This window comes from Dipodomys merriami, unplaced genomic scaffold (genome assembly GCF_024711535.1).
Source record: "Dipodomys merriami isolate MVZ:Mamm:240054 unplaced genomic scaffold, mDipMer1.0.p SCAF_42, whole genome shotgun sequence".
In the NCBI taxonomy this organism is placed as follows: Eukaryota; Metazoa; Chordata; class Mammalia; order Rodentia; family Heteromyidae; genus Dipodomys; species Dipodomys merriami.
In genome coordinates this window covers 12273826-12286913 of record NW_027205826.1, presented here as the reverse complement: position 1 = coordinate 12286913, position 13088 = coordinate 12273826, and the positions used below count along the sequence as shown (strand labels likewise).

The following is a 13088-nucleotide window of genomic DNA, read 5'->3' as shown; positions in this document are numbered from 1 at the left end:
TGGTTTCCTCTCACTTTGGAGGCCTTGGCAGAGGACAGCTCAGCTGTGCAATGACCCTGGAGCCAGCACGCTGGCTGGGCTGGGACTGTAGAAGCTGGAGACCAGCCTGTGAGGCTGGCCCCGAATACCTGAAGTCCCAGTGAGAACTAAGGATACACAAGAACTTAGGAAATTTTTAAACAGAGACTGGAGTGCCCCCCCCTCCAACTCAGTGGTCTGGTGGTCTCAGATCTTGTCAGAATAGCTCTCTCCATCCTCCCTCCCCTGCTGCAACTAAACCACCATTATTTTTAGCCTACCATTGGTTTTCAGGGATCATTAACACAATGAATCTCACAAAGGCAGGGCTGATAAAGTGACACCTGAGTGAACTCAGGACAATTATTCCTTGCTTGCTCCCATTTCCCCAGCTTCTGTGCCTGGTTATGTTCTCACTATTAAGGATCTTCATTTAAGAGTTTGTCAGGAAATTTCCAAGCTGAAGTCAAAATTCTTGATCAGCCATCTCCAGAACTTACTAGTGTGTTGTCTCTAACCACATTCTGATCACATCACCCCAGGGTAATCGCTCTACTTTACCCAAACATGCCTTTGTCCCATGTCCACATTACCTTTCTTGTGTATGGCTCACATTTGGCCTCTGTGTTCACCTGATGACTCCTATATTTTCCCTCTGACCTAGCCCAAGCAGTAAGATCCTTAGAATCCCTTTCTTGGAAATTACCCCTTTTCTTCAAATGCAATATATTGCCCACTACTGCAATTGCAACTGCAATGCAAATTGCTGCAAAGCATTGCTTACAGCACTGGCATGACAGACTCAGGACCCAGGATCATCTTAGTTGGCACTGGGGCTTCTTTGTTTCCCACTTTTCTTTGGTCATTTCAAAAACTACCCATTTCCAAAAACTTCATTTGCTTAGTAAGTCCTTAGGCTTACTATGGAACAAATGTTGAAAATACTAGATCACAAAATCCCTCTGACAACCCTATGAGAATAAAGTAATTGCAATCCATCTAATTTTACAAATGAATGAAGGGGTTGAGTGACTTGTAATATATTAGTCCAAGGTGGAAGTAACATTCAAATATAAATTCTAGAGTTCAGGTAAATTCACAGTACCTAAGAATACTAATTTTGCTGGGAGTAACGTCATTTCTCCAAAAACTAAATTAGAACTAGGGGAAATGTGTTGTAGATACAAAGAAATGTGGGAGAAAAGAGCAAAATATTACGAGGTTAAGACTGTATCTTGCTTTACCAGCTAGACCAGTTTCTGAGTAACTTTCTGAAGTCTCTCAAAACACAGATATTAGACAAATAAAAATAACTTCACAGGCTACCTTCCTCCTTTTGGGAGGGGTTCAATGGCTCCTGGTTAATAAGGCTATTCTCTCTCAGAAGTCTGTGAACAGTACCCTGAGTGTGATTAACCACTAAGAGAGTAGCTAATAGGCTTTAGATATCAGGTGATCTAGCTATATTGCTTTGGGTGACTTAGTATCTCTGAGTCTTAGATTACTGACTTACAATGTGGGAATTATGGTCATTTTACTACTGTTGAAGTCAGAATGGATGAGGTTATGCTGGATTAATAAGGGTATCTCACACTTATGAGGAATTCAGTATCAAAAGTTTGCTTTTTTTCCCAAGCTTGTGCTCAGTGCAGGTCAGCAGAGATGACATTCTGTGTTTCTCCAAGGATATAGGCTGATGGTGGCTTCATCTAGAGCAAAGGTTCTCTACTTCAGCACTATTGACAATTCCAACCACATCAATGTTTGCTGTGGAAGCATTGTTTTTACTGTAGTGGCATCTCTTGGGCTGACTAGAGGACAGAAGCAACACCTTCCCCAGTTGTAACAGATAAACCTATTGGCAAACATTTCCAATGTTCCATTGAAGGTCAAAGCCATCCCTAGTTAAGTACTACTGATATAGACATACACTTCCTTAATCAGAACACATGAGAAAAAAGAAGACTGAACTCATACGCTGACAACTAAAAACACAAACATGACCTATTTACTAAAGCTACTTCGGTGACAATCCCTAACTTCAAGGAGGCAGGTAGTGCAATTCTCTTGTAAACCAGGAAGAGAGACCTAGAGTACTTTCCAACAGATCTAATAAACAGCCATTTATAATAATAATAACAATAATAATAATACATTGCAATGCTTAACAAAATGCCTGGCTAAAAAGCAGAGTTCACTGCTTAGGGACTGTTAATATTGAAGTCCAGTGCAGGGTAAGGCATTCTACAAAGGATAAGAGTTTTGGGTCAAAATGGCACTTCCAAAGGCTCTTTTCTAGGAATACACAAATCCCACCTCACTGATTTCAGCTTTCCTTTAGCTACAGGCCAGTAGGTAGAGTTTGGTTAGTTTATGGAGCCTGATTGCAAGGAATGTTCTTATGAGCAATATTACTAGCTAATTAAAGTTTCTTGTTGTTTAACAGATTCCAAAAAATAAGAGCACAGCTGACCTATTGAGTGCAACAATCTCAACTTAAGATAAGCCTTCCTTTTACTCATGCTCTAATAATTACAGCCTTCTTCCTTGAACATACAATCTTTCCTACTTAGGAGCCTTTCCATATGCTGTCATTTCTCCCTACTAAAATGCTCTTCTCCCATTCATCTAGTTCATTTTGTTCTAATGTCTTCACTTCCCAGGAGAGCATTCTTGATTTCTTAGAATAGGTCTTTCCCTCCTTCACCCTCATTTCTAGTAAGTGCTTCTAGCTCTCAAATCTTTTCTTCAATACCTATCATGATTCTTCAGCACATATTTATTTCAGGAATTATTTAATGAATGTCTGGACTGCACATTCACTCAAGATTTTCTTAATCTGGCTTACTCTATAATTCCAGGGAATAGTGTCTGTCATATAGTAGACATTCAATGAATATATGTTGAATGAATGAAGGCCAAAGCTAAAGCCTAAGTCTATTGATAGACGCACTGAACTCTTTCCTTTTAGCCATGCTTTAAGCAATAAAGTACTGACCCCATCACATTTCTGCAGGAAAGGAAAGGGAAAGAATCTCAACCTACAATATCAGTCTGCTCACCAAATAGAAGGTAGGCTACCTGCACACACAGTGACCGAGTGCTTCACCCCGGCCTGCCACCTCAGCAGCCGTGTTTGCAGAGAAAGCACAGGGCTGCCAGTTCCTGGTTGGGAACCATGGTGAAGAGACACTAAACAGAACTGGCTGCACAGCCTCAGCCTGGAGCCCAGGGAAGCAGCCTGGAGGTCTGGGGGGCAGTGACTGGCCATCCCTGAGCCACAAGGGGTAAGTCTGCTCTTATTTCTCAGAATTTGGGCTTGGCTCTTGGTCTTAATCGTTTAACCAACTCTTCCTGCTCTTTAGCAGCTTGGCTGTTGGCCTTTCAAACTTGAATGGGAACTCATTTTCTTCCCTTCCTTAACCTGGAGGGAATCCAATTCTTCTGTCTACTGGCTTGTTGCTCTTCCCATCCAGGTTTTCCCTACACCTTTCAGTAAGGGGTAATCACTTTTCTCCCTGACAACAGAACAAGCCAGCTGCTCAGAGAGTCTCTTCTAGCTCTGTGTCCATCAGACTTGCTCAATGCCACTTATTTCTGTTCATAGCCACACTACCTCACCTGGTGTGCCTGTGAGGCTCTTGCTCTAGTTGAAACATGATCATATTGTTTTCTGCCAAGGCTGCATACGGCATATCTAGAAGAAATACAAGTAAATACTCCAGGCAAAACTCAGAAAAGCTGGGTTACTAAGAACAAAGCCCTTGTTATAAATGTATACAGAGTACAAAAGAAGAAAAAAACCCAGACAATCAAACAAACGATGGTTATTTTCATAGATATCATTGACGGCTCTAATTTAACTCATTTTCTACAACTCTATGTTTTGAGGGTGCACATAAAAAGTCATGATGTTAACAAACAAAAAAAAGAAGTCTGATAATGCTGACTTGGTACTAGGTAACAAAATTATAGGGGCTGAAAGTATGGCTGAAGTGGTAGAGCACCTGCCTAGCATGTGAAAGGCCTTCAGTTCAACCACCAAAGGAAAAAGACTGTGACTGAAAAAAAACAAAACAAAACTTTCTTTTGTGCTCGCTTCGGCGGCACATGTACTAAAATTAGAACGATACAGAGAAGATTAGCATGGCCCTTGTGCAAGGATGACACACAAATTTGTGAAGTGTTCCATATTTGGGGGCTGGGAAGGTGGCTCAGTGGTAGAATACTTGACTTGCATGCATGAGGCCCTGGGTTTGATTCCTCAGCACCACATAAGCAGAAAAAGCCAGAAATAGCTCTGTGGCTCAAGTGGTAGAGTGCTAGCCTTGCTAAAGAGCTGAGGGGCAGTGCCCAGGCCCAGAGTTCAGGCCCCAGGACCAACAAAAACAAAAAACAAAGCAAAATTATAAAATATGTCTGATAATTTAAAAAAATAAAATGACAAACTCTGGCAGAATCACTCATTGAGTTTACTCCATTAAGTCAGAAGAGCACTTAAAATCATTACAAGCAGAATAAATGCTACTTTACCAAAACAGCCCACTGAACCAAGGATGAAAATGATAATGAGTATGAAATCTATTATCTGAATAGAAAGAAAGCCAGCTGGACTATTTTTACTTAAATGTATGATAACATTCTAAAACAGCTAACTATAGAAGAAACAATCTTTGCCCCATAGAGCAAATTCATGCATACAAAGTTTTATCAGTAGGAAATGGTTAGAGTGAAAGATAATTTATTCCAACATTGAGGACAATAGCTGTTAGAAGACAGAGTAGTGTATTTTACAAGAGCAAGAAATCACTTTTTACCAGTCCAGGGAGAGTTCCTCATTGTATGATTCTGGAGCCTGTTTGTGGGCTGAAACACATTGTTAAGAACATTCCAGAGGGAATTGCTGCTGAAAAAATGGCCTCCTTCCAGAATGGGGAAGACAGAGGTTTAGCTGTGGTTACAACTTTAATCTGATTTACTAACTCTGAGTCATTAATATGAGGATTTACTCTGGTTGTCACTAAAGTCAACTCTCTCCAGCTTCTGGTCCTCTCTTGCTCCTATTTTTATTTAATTATTAAGTTAATAGTTGATTACGCAATATGCTAGTAGAACTAGAACAGACACATATAAAGCAGGAAATTCTCTCTCTGTCTCACTCTCATATACTAGTATTTGGATCTGAAGCAAACCTGTGTTTTGCTTCACTCGTTTACAGCTTTTTGCTAGTTAACTGGACAGCAATCTCTCAGATTTATCTGAGTTAGTTGGCTTTGAACCCTTATCCTCAGATCTAAGATTCCTGAGTAGCTAGGATTACAGGATGAACCACTGGCAACTGAAATTCTCTTTTTTACCCATTCTCTTATTCCAAATCTATCCACATACATGCACTTATATGTATATGTAATTTGTGTGTGGTTCTGTAATACTTCTATGGGATGAAGTATTTCTGTAGGAACCATGATCAAGTTATACAACTCTGGGCATCTCAACCTTTATATCTATAAAATGAAAGCTTGCCAAAAAGGAATTAACTGAACCAAGGTGTATGTGAAATTTTAACTTTGATACTGTAGAAAATGATTGCACAGCCCTGGTAAAGAGCCTGCTGATTTACCTGGAGTGGTATGTGGGGTGGTGCCTTTTGCCATACATTCACCAACATGGAATATTTTTCATCATTAGATTATTGCTAACCTGGTTGATTAAAAAATACCATGCCATGGTTGATGTCAGTTGCAGTTCTTTGGTTGGGAGTTAAGTGGACTCCACTTAAGGTGTTTTGCATAACAACTCTTCAAATTTTCTAGTAGAATAACTGAGAATTGTATTAAATCTACAAAATTAAAAAAAAAAAGCTAACTTAAGCTCAGAAGCTCCAGCTGGTTTCTTTAATGAGGCCAATGCTAATTATGTTGAATGATCGCAAGAGGCAAGGCCTTATCTGCCTCATCATATTTTGGGTAGGAAAAATACCAGGGAGCCTCGTTGTCCAAGTTTTGATCACTTGTCCATGGGCAAGTTCTATAGCATCCATGGGTCTAAACCTTCTCATCTGTAAAATGAGAGCTCTAACATTGTCTTCCTCACAGAACTCTTGTAATGAGATTACACACTAATTATTTGGCATGGTATGTTTAGAAGATACTTATTAGGCTCTTTGACTATTAGGAATAGTAGCAATAATGCAGTCACAATTGCCCTTACTATTATAAGCCTAAGAGATAATCACAACCTCACAGAGGGAGAGACTTTGCAGTGAGAAGCTACATGCCTGGGAGAGATGCAGGTAGGAAGATCAGGGATCCTTTATAGAGTTCAGTTAGCCTGAAAGAAATGACTAATCACTTCCTAACTGCAAACTAATTAGAATGGAATAGGATCTCAGAGACCACAAAATACAAAAATTTCATTTTGTAGCTAAGAAAAAGAGACCTAAAAGGAAGTGATTTCACCTAAGATCACACCCATACCCAAGCAACAGACTCAGATCCAGGATCAACATTTTGACTATGACACAAGGAATGCTCTTGTATAAATTTTTGAAGTGATGAATTTTTATTTCTCTTGGGTATATTATCTCTGAAAGGAATTTCTAGATCTTTCCTAGATGCATTCTATAGCTAATGTTTTGAGAAAATGTTTTCCAAAACTCTTTCAGAGGCAGCACACTTTTATACATTCTTATCAGCAATGTGTAAGGATTTTGGTTGCTCCACACATTCCTCCAATTTTTGAGTACTTTTATGACACTTGATTTGTATAGAACTATCTCTATCACTAAAATAAATATATAGTGGAATATGAGGTGTATCAGTGGTAAAGCACATGCTTAGTATTGAAAGACACTGGGTTCAGTTCCCAGGTATTTATACCTTAGAATTAATGACAATATATGTTCCTGTTTCACTCAGCAGTATTTGTTATTGGTTATGAGTACCATTTCTGTTGCTGGTGATGATAACTACCATTTCTGAGGACTTAAAATGATCTAAGCACTGTTCAAGTATTTTACATCCTCCCGCTGACATTCTCAGATAGGTGTCCCAATTGAGAAAAAAGCAGTCGCTTTTATTAGAGAAGCAATGATGGAAATGGTAAGACATGAAAGAGTGCATCATTTATCCACTCGTTTAGTTCACAAATATTCTTATTGACCATTCACCACACTCTACCTGGTATACCAAGTGGTACACTGAGTTCTAAGTAAGAGATTTGCTCTCTGTGCTTAATGAACTTATAATCTTCTGATCTGAGAGATATTTGAGAAATGAAATCATGGTGTGTGCCTTTTTGATTAATTCAACATGGAAAATAAACAAAAAGGTTTTCAGCCATGGCCACTGGAGGACAATTCCTCAGCTCTCTGAGACAAGGGACATATCTGGAAGTACAAGAAGCGTGGGGCAAGCTGATTTCTGTTTTGTACGTGTCCATCCCTAGGGATCTGTAACGTAGGTAATAAACTATTAGATGAACTGACCTAAAGTTTTAAACAGATCTGACAGAATATGTACATTTGGGGGTACCCATAGATAATAATTGAAATCATGGGATGGACCAAGAAAATGCGTAATGGAATTCTATGCCTCCATCAGAAAGAATGACATTGCCCCATTTGTTAGGAAATGGAAAGACTTGAAAAAAATTATATTAAGTGAAGTAAGCCAGACCCAAAGAAATATAGGTCCCATGGTTTCCCTTATTTGTAATAACTACTATATGTCTAGGACAAGCAGAAAAGGCCAAAAGCTATGTATATATAACCATATAAGGTATGGTTAAGCAAAATGAACCCCAAGATAGGGACGCAAGAGGTTTTATCTTTCTAGCTGTAGTTTTTAATGTGCTTATAATATACTATGTGATTTTTTTGTTTCATTTATATGTTCTTCCCCCACAGTATGACCCCTGTTTTCACTGTATTTGATGTCGGTGCCCTGCATCTTTTATATACATTTTTCTAATTTGGGGAGGGGAAGGGAAATAACAAAATGCTTAAATAATGATACAGGTTGACCCATTGTAGCAATGAGATGTACAAGACGCTATGTTGAAAATGAACTTTACAACTTGTGTGAGGGATGGGGAGGTAGGTTGGGAAGGGATGGTAGGGAAAACCAAAGGAGGGGGTAACAATGCCTGATATGAAATGTACTGATTACCTTACTCATGTAACTGTAACCCCTCTGTACAGTATCTTTACAATTATATATACATATATATAAAATAATTGAAATCATGGGCAAATTACCAAGAAAAAAATACAAAAAATGATGAGAGAAGACCTAAGACTAGATTCTGAGGAACTTGAACATTTACTAGCAAGATAAAGTAGGATGAGGCAGTAAAGGAGCATCTAAGTTAGAGTTGAAAACCAAGAGCTCATGAGAAGCCAAAAGAAAATGTCATTCCATAGAAGGGAGCCACCAACAGTTCTCAACAGGTGGAGGAAGCTGTGGACTTAGGGGTTTGGAAGTCATTGGTGACCTTCTGAACAGCTGTGTAATAGAATGTATGGAAGAATAGCCAGGCATGTTACTAGTAAGAACTCAGGGAAGTATGAAAGTAGGTATGACTGAGACTCAGAATGCAGCCTTATTGCCTGAACCATTTGTGTGTACGGATTGAGTGAATGTTGGAAAGCTGAGTTCATAAACACACAACTTGGATGTGTCACCTATAGATCGAGTTATTTCACCACTTTCAACTTTGGTTTCCTCATCCTACCTTTCAGGATTATCATAACAATGAGAAACGAGTCAGGATAGGCAGTCTCATCATGCCTGGCACAGTCAGCTTCCAATAAATGGTGGTATTCTTATTTCACTCCACACCAATGTATGAGTTGTGTTAGTCGACTCCTTCTTTCTTACATTTCCACTGCTGACAAGAACATTGCAGCTACTCATCTAAGCTTCAGATAGCTACCTAGTTTCCTGTCCTGAAGCCTAATTCTTTGAGGATGCTTCATTCTTCCATCATCAACCTGTTTTCATTGCTTCAACACAGGTTTACCATTTCTTTTTTTTTTTTTCAGGTTTACCATTTCTATCACATTACTTGGCCATATTTTTAATCACTGTTGTCATCATTGCCATTATCATTCCATAAAGCGAGTTCCCTTGTATCAGCCTGCCATTCGCATCCTTGAGCATACACTTCTAGATCTGATCTGTTTCTAAATTTCGTTCCTTTTTACCCTCTCGTAAACCAAATTTTCCACTGTTCTTTTGCTCATCCTTTCTTTTCCCCTTTGGACTTTGTTGGTGGTATTTTCTTCCGGATCTTGACCTTAACTTCTATTAAAATCATTCAATGGTCTTTGGCAATTCCTACTTGAATCCCAATCGTAGAGGATTCTCTTACCTCCAGCAATTCTTTCATCTGGTTACTCAAGGCTTATAGGGGCAAAATTGGGAAGAGAACAAAAATAAGAAAAAAGTCAGAAAGCCAGATGATAGAATGTGTAATTTATCCTGAATGAGAACTTCCTAGACTGTATTACTAGTTCCACAGATTCAACTATCTTTTTGACACCTTAAATGATAGTCAGACATTACCTTAGATTCATGAAGTTTTAATTTGCTATCACCAGGCTCTCTTCCTCTGTATACTATCTGTTCTAGCCCTGTCTCGAAACACTACCATAGCCCATTCCACCTACAGTTATCATCCAGTTAGTCATCATAATTTGAACATTCTAATGCCTTTTGAATTGATTCACTGCTTTCCATTCCTTTGATATTTTAATGTATATTCTAACCTACTAACTCCCCAAACAGTACTTCATGACCAATCTTCTCTGAAGTACACTTTGATCATACCTCTGGTCAGCTAAAAATCTGACTCTGCCTTATTTTAAAAATGATATGCCAGACTGGGAAGGTGGTTCAGTAGTAGAGTGCTTGCCTTGCATGCATAAGGCCCTGGGTTCGATTCCTCAGCACAACATAAGCAGAAAAAAAGCTCGAAATGGCGCTGTGGCTCAAGTGGTAGAGCACTAGCCTTGAGCTGAAATGCTGAAGGACAGAATACAGGCCCAGAGTTCAGGTCCCATGACCAACAACAACAACAACAATATACTTACCCCTTCACCAGTTCAATCTCTTTATTTCCTTTAAGAAAGTTTTATTCCCAGGTGTTTATAGTTCATACCTGTAATCCTAGATACTCTAGAGGCTGAGATCTATGGACTGCAGCTCAAAGCCAGCCCGGGAACGAAAGTCCATGAGACTCTTATCTCCAAGTAACTACCAAAAAAACAGGAAGTGGAACTGTGGCTCAAGTGGTAGAGAGCTGGCCTTGAGCAGAAAACCTCAGGGACAATACCCAGGCCCTAAGTTCAAGTCCTGGAACTGGCAAAAAGATGGAAGGGAGGGAGGGAGGGAGGGAGGGAGGGAGGGAGGGAGGGAGGGAGGGAAGACAGGCAGGCAAGACAGGCAGGCAAGCACATAGTTTTATTCCAAATAGTTTCTATTTTATTTGCTATTACTGAAGTCACCCTCAAGTTGCTCTTGTTTTCTCTCTCATTCTCATAGTTTCACATATCTAGAATAATCTCTTTCCTCTGTTCCACTTGAAAACTCTTTGAGTTGAACAGCCTCTAAAGAATTAGAACCCAGGCTGTTAATGACCTCTACTACCATGAACTGAGAGCCTCTAGATAGCTTAATCACAGATGGATATGAGTCATGTAATGCCTTATGCTTGCCTATCTTTCACTTCTTAGAATTTTATACCTAATAAGCCCCTTAAAGATGACATTATCAAGAAACAGCATTATCTTTGGCTATATTGCTGGCAGCAAAATATCTTTCACAAGGAAACTTTTGCTATGCTTAGTGCAACTCAACCTCCATCAGGGATGTCACACTGCAGAGAGAGAGTGACCAAATGGAACAAGTGAGAGAGGGAGTGCCGGAACAGAGGGAGACAAAGGAATGCGTGAAAATGGGAACATTCAAGACGAGTAGCAAGTACTTATGGGAAGTATTTATCAACAAATGCTATTGGCAATACCCTTAGCTTTAGTTTATGAGTTCTAGAAAGTAAAGGGAACATTTGCAGCGGTGATATGAGCACATACTGTTGATCAGCACAGCACTGAGCATGCGTCAGCTGGAAAGGATACTGAGCTTTAGAAGGCCTCTGTGCTGAGCTTCTGGGTCCTGAGCAGGTGGGAGGTGCTGAGATAGTGCAGCAATGGAGGGAGTTTGCAGGAGATAGGCGGTGCAGTAGTATTGTAATATTGCTATGGACATGCTCTAACAACTGAACACAGCTTACGGATACCTGCTAGCTGAAGATCAAGCTTGGGTTTCATGGTTTATCTTTCTGTACATTGACATAGAAGGAATGTATTATGAGAACAGACTATTCTGAGTTTCGGCTTTTTCACAATGGGATAGCTTTCAGAATAACACTAATATATCAAGGCTATAGGGAGATAGGTTTCTAGTAACATACAATCTAAACCTGAGTTTTTAACCATTGAGATAATAGAAAATAATATTGCATAGAAGACCTCTATGATTCCTTTCTGCCTCAAAGTCTATAACTTCCCTGTCTAATGTCTTCCTTTCCAGATGAAGAAAGTAAAAGGTGAGGAAATGTAACTATGATCTGCTTTGTTATTGTTGTTTTGGTTGTGTATAATGAGTTGGTTTTCCTGAACATACTTCTTGTTAGCCCTGTGTGTAGTTTGCTGCTACTCCTTACATGGACTATAAACATTAATTATACACAGCAGTGCTTTAATAAACAAGATTTCAAACCAATGAATTTTGCTCATCCCTGTTCATATCTGAAGTTTAAGATACTGGAATAAAAACATTAATTCAACCTCTACTATGCTCCAGACTATTTGAACTTAGCACTGCTTCTTTCTTTCCTGACAAAATGCTAATGGTCCTCTGGCCATCAGAAAGAAAGAGAAAGAACACTAAATAGTCTAATTAATCCACAAATTATAGTCCCTGAAAAAATGTGATCGTATTTCCTATAGAAAGCCAGACGGGGACTAATGGGCACTAAAGCATTGGTCTTGGCTCCTTAGGGTGTGTAGTTTGGAGGTTACCTGTTGTTTTTTCAGGGATTATGAGGCACCACTTGGCTTCCATTGGGGTGGAGCTCACTAGAATTCCATTCCAAGTCTGAGCTGTCTGTTTGCTTATTAAATGAGAAAAGGAGGGCATAGAGTAACCTCTTTGTATAAGGTGAGCCTAATATTAATAGCAAACATTTATTGAGTACTTATTATGTGCCAGAAATTATGCTAAACGTTTTACTTGGGAGAGATCATTAAATTCTATACCATTATTTCTTCCACTTTATATATATAGAGAAACTGAGGCTTGGGTGTGTAGTTAACACAATCAAAATGATATAAGTATCTAACTGAAGCTCCATGTATTTTAGTATTAACTCTGCCTATTACATTCTGCAGTCCATGGTCTTAATTCTTTGCTCTTGCTCCTGTGGATATATGCCTGCATCTTCCATCAGCAAACGCTGAGCATGGGCTGATACAAAATGGGATTTAATGAGTTAGAGTGAGGATGATTGGCAGGGCTAACTATCAGTGGGCCAGGGCAGAAAGGAAGGGAGGATCTTTGGTGGTCCTGTTTATTTGACTTACAGTGGAGCCTCTCACAGGCTACCTAAAAGCACATGGAGGATTTCCACTCTAGAAGAGAGTGAGAAGAATCCTGACAACCATGATCAGCATCTACCAATATACTGAAAAAACAAGCACAAACAAGTGAAGTCAGAAGGTTCACTAGGTGTTGGAAACTGAAAGAATAGATGAAGAAGTTAGGGGCAGCCAGGCATAAAGGGAGAAAGCTTGCTGCTCATGGGCTAACAAATTCAAGCTTGGCTTTTTCTGAAAATCCAATATACAGTGTTTGTATGAGAGAGAGACAGAGAGAGAGAAAGAAAGAGAGGGGGAGGGAGGGAGGGAGGGAGAGAGAGACAGAGAGAGAGACAGAGAGAGAGAGGGAGAGAAGGAGAAATAGACAGAGAGACAGAGACACAGAGAGAGACAGAGAGAGAGAGACAGAGAG

At 39.5% G+C, this 13088-nt stretch overlaps 1 protein-coding gene, 1 long non-coding RNA gene and 1 other non-coding gene across 5 annotated transcripts in view; 2 read left to right on the top strand and 1 right to left on the bottom strand.

Annotated features, from left to right (window-relative positions):
* LOC138807461 (uncharacterized) overlaps window positions 1–13088 on the bottom strand; it is a 426938-nt gene that overhangs the window by 95386 nt on the left and 318464 nt on the right. The gene's annotated exons all lie outside the window — the stretch shown is intronic.
* The window catches only part of Ankfn1 (ankyrin repeat and fibronectin type III domain containing 1), a 328779-nt gene continuing 318978 nt past the window's right edge, over window positions 3288–13088 (top strand). For both annotated transcript variants that reach the window (XM_069993244.1, XM_069993243.1), the window contains exon 1: window positions 3288–3305. The gene's annotated coding sequence lies outside the window, so the exon portion shown is untranslated. The remainder of the gene's footprint in view (window positions 3306–13088) is intronic.
* On the top strand, window positions 4110–4216 carry LOC138807530 (U6 spliceosomal RNA). The gene has a single exon (XR_011366197.1). It is a non-coding gene; the product is annotated as a U6 spliceosomal RNA (small nuclear RNA).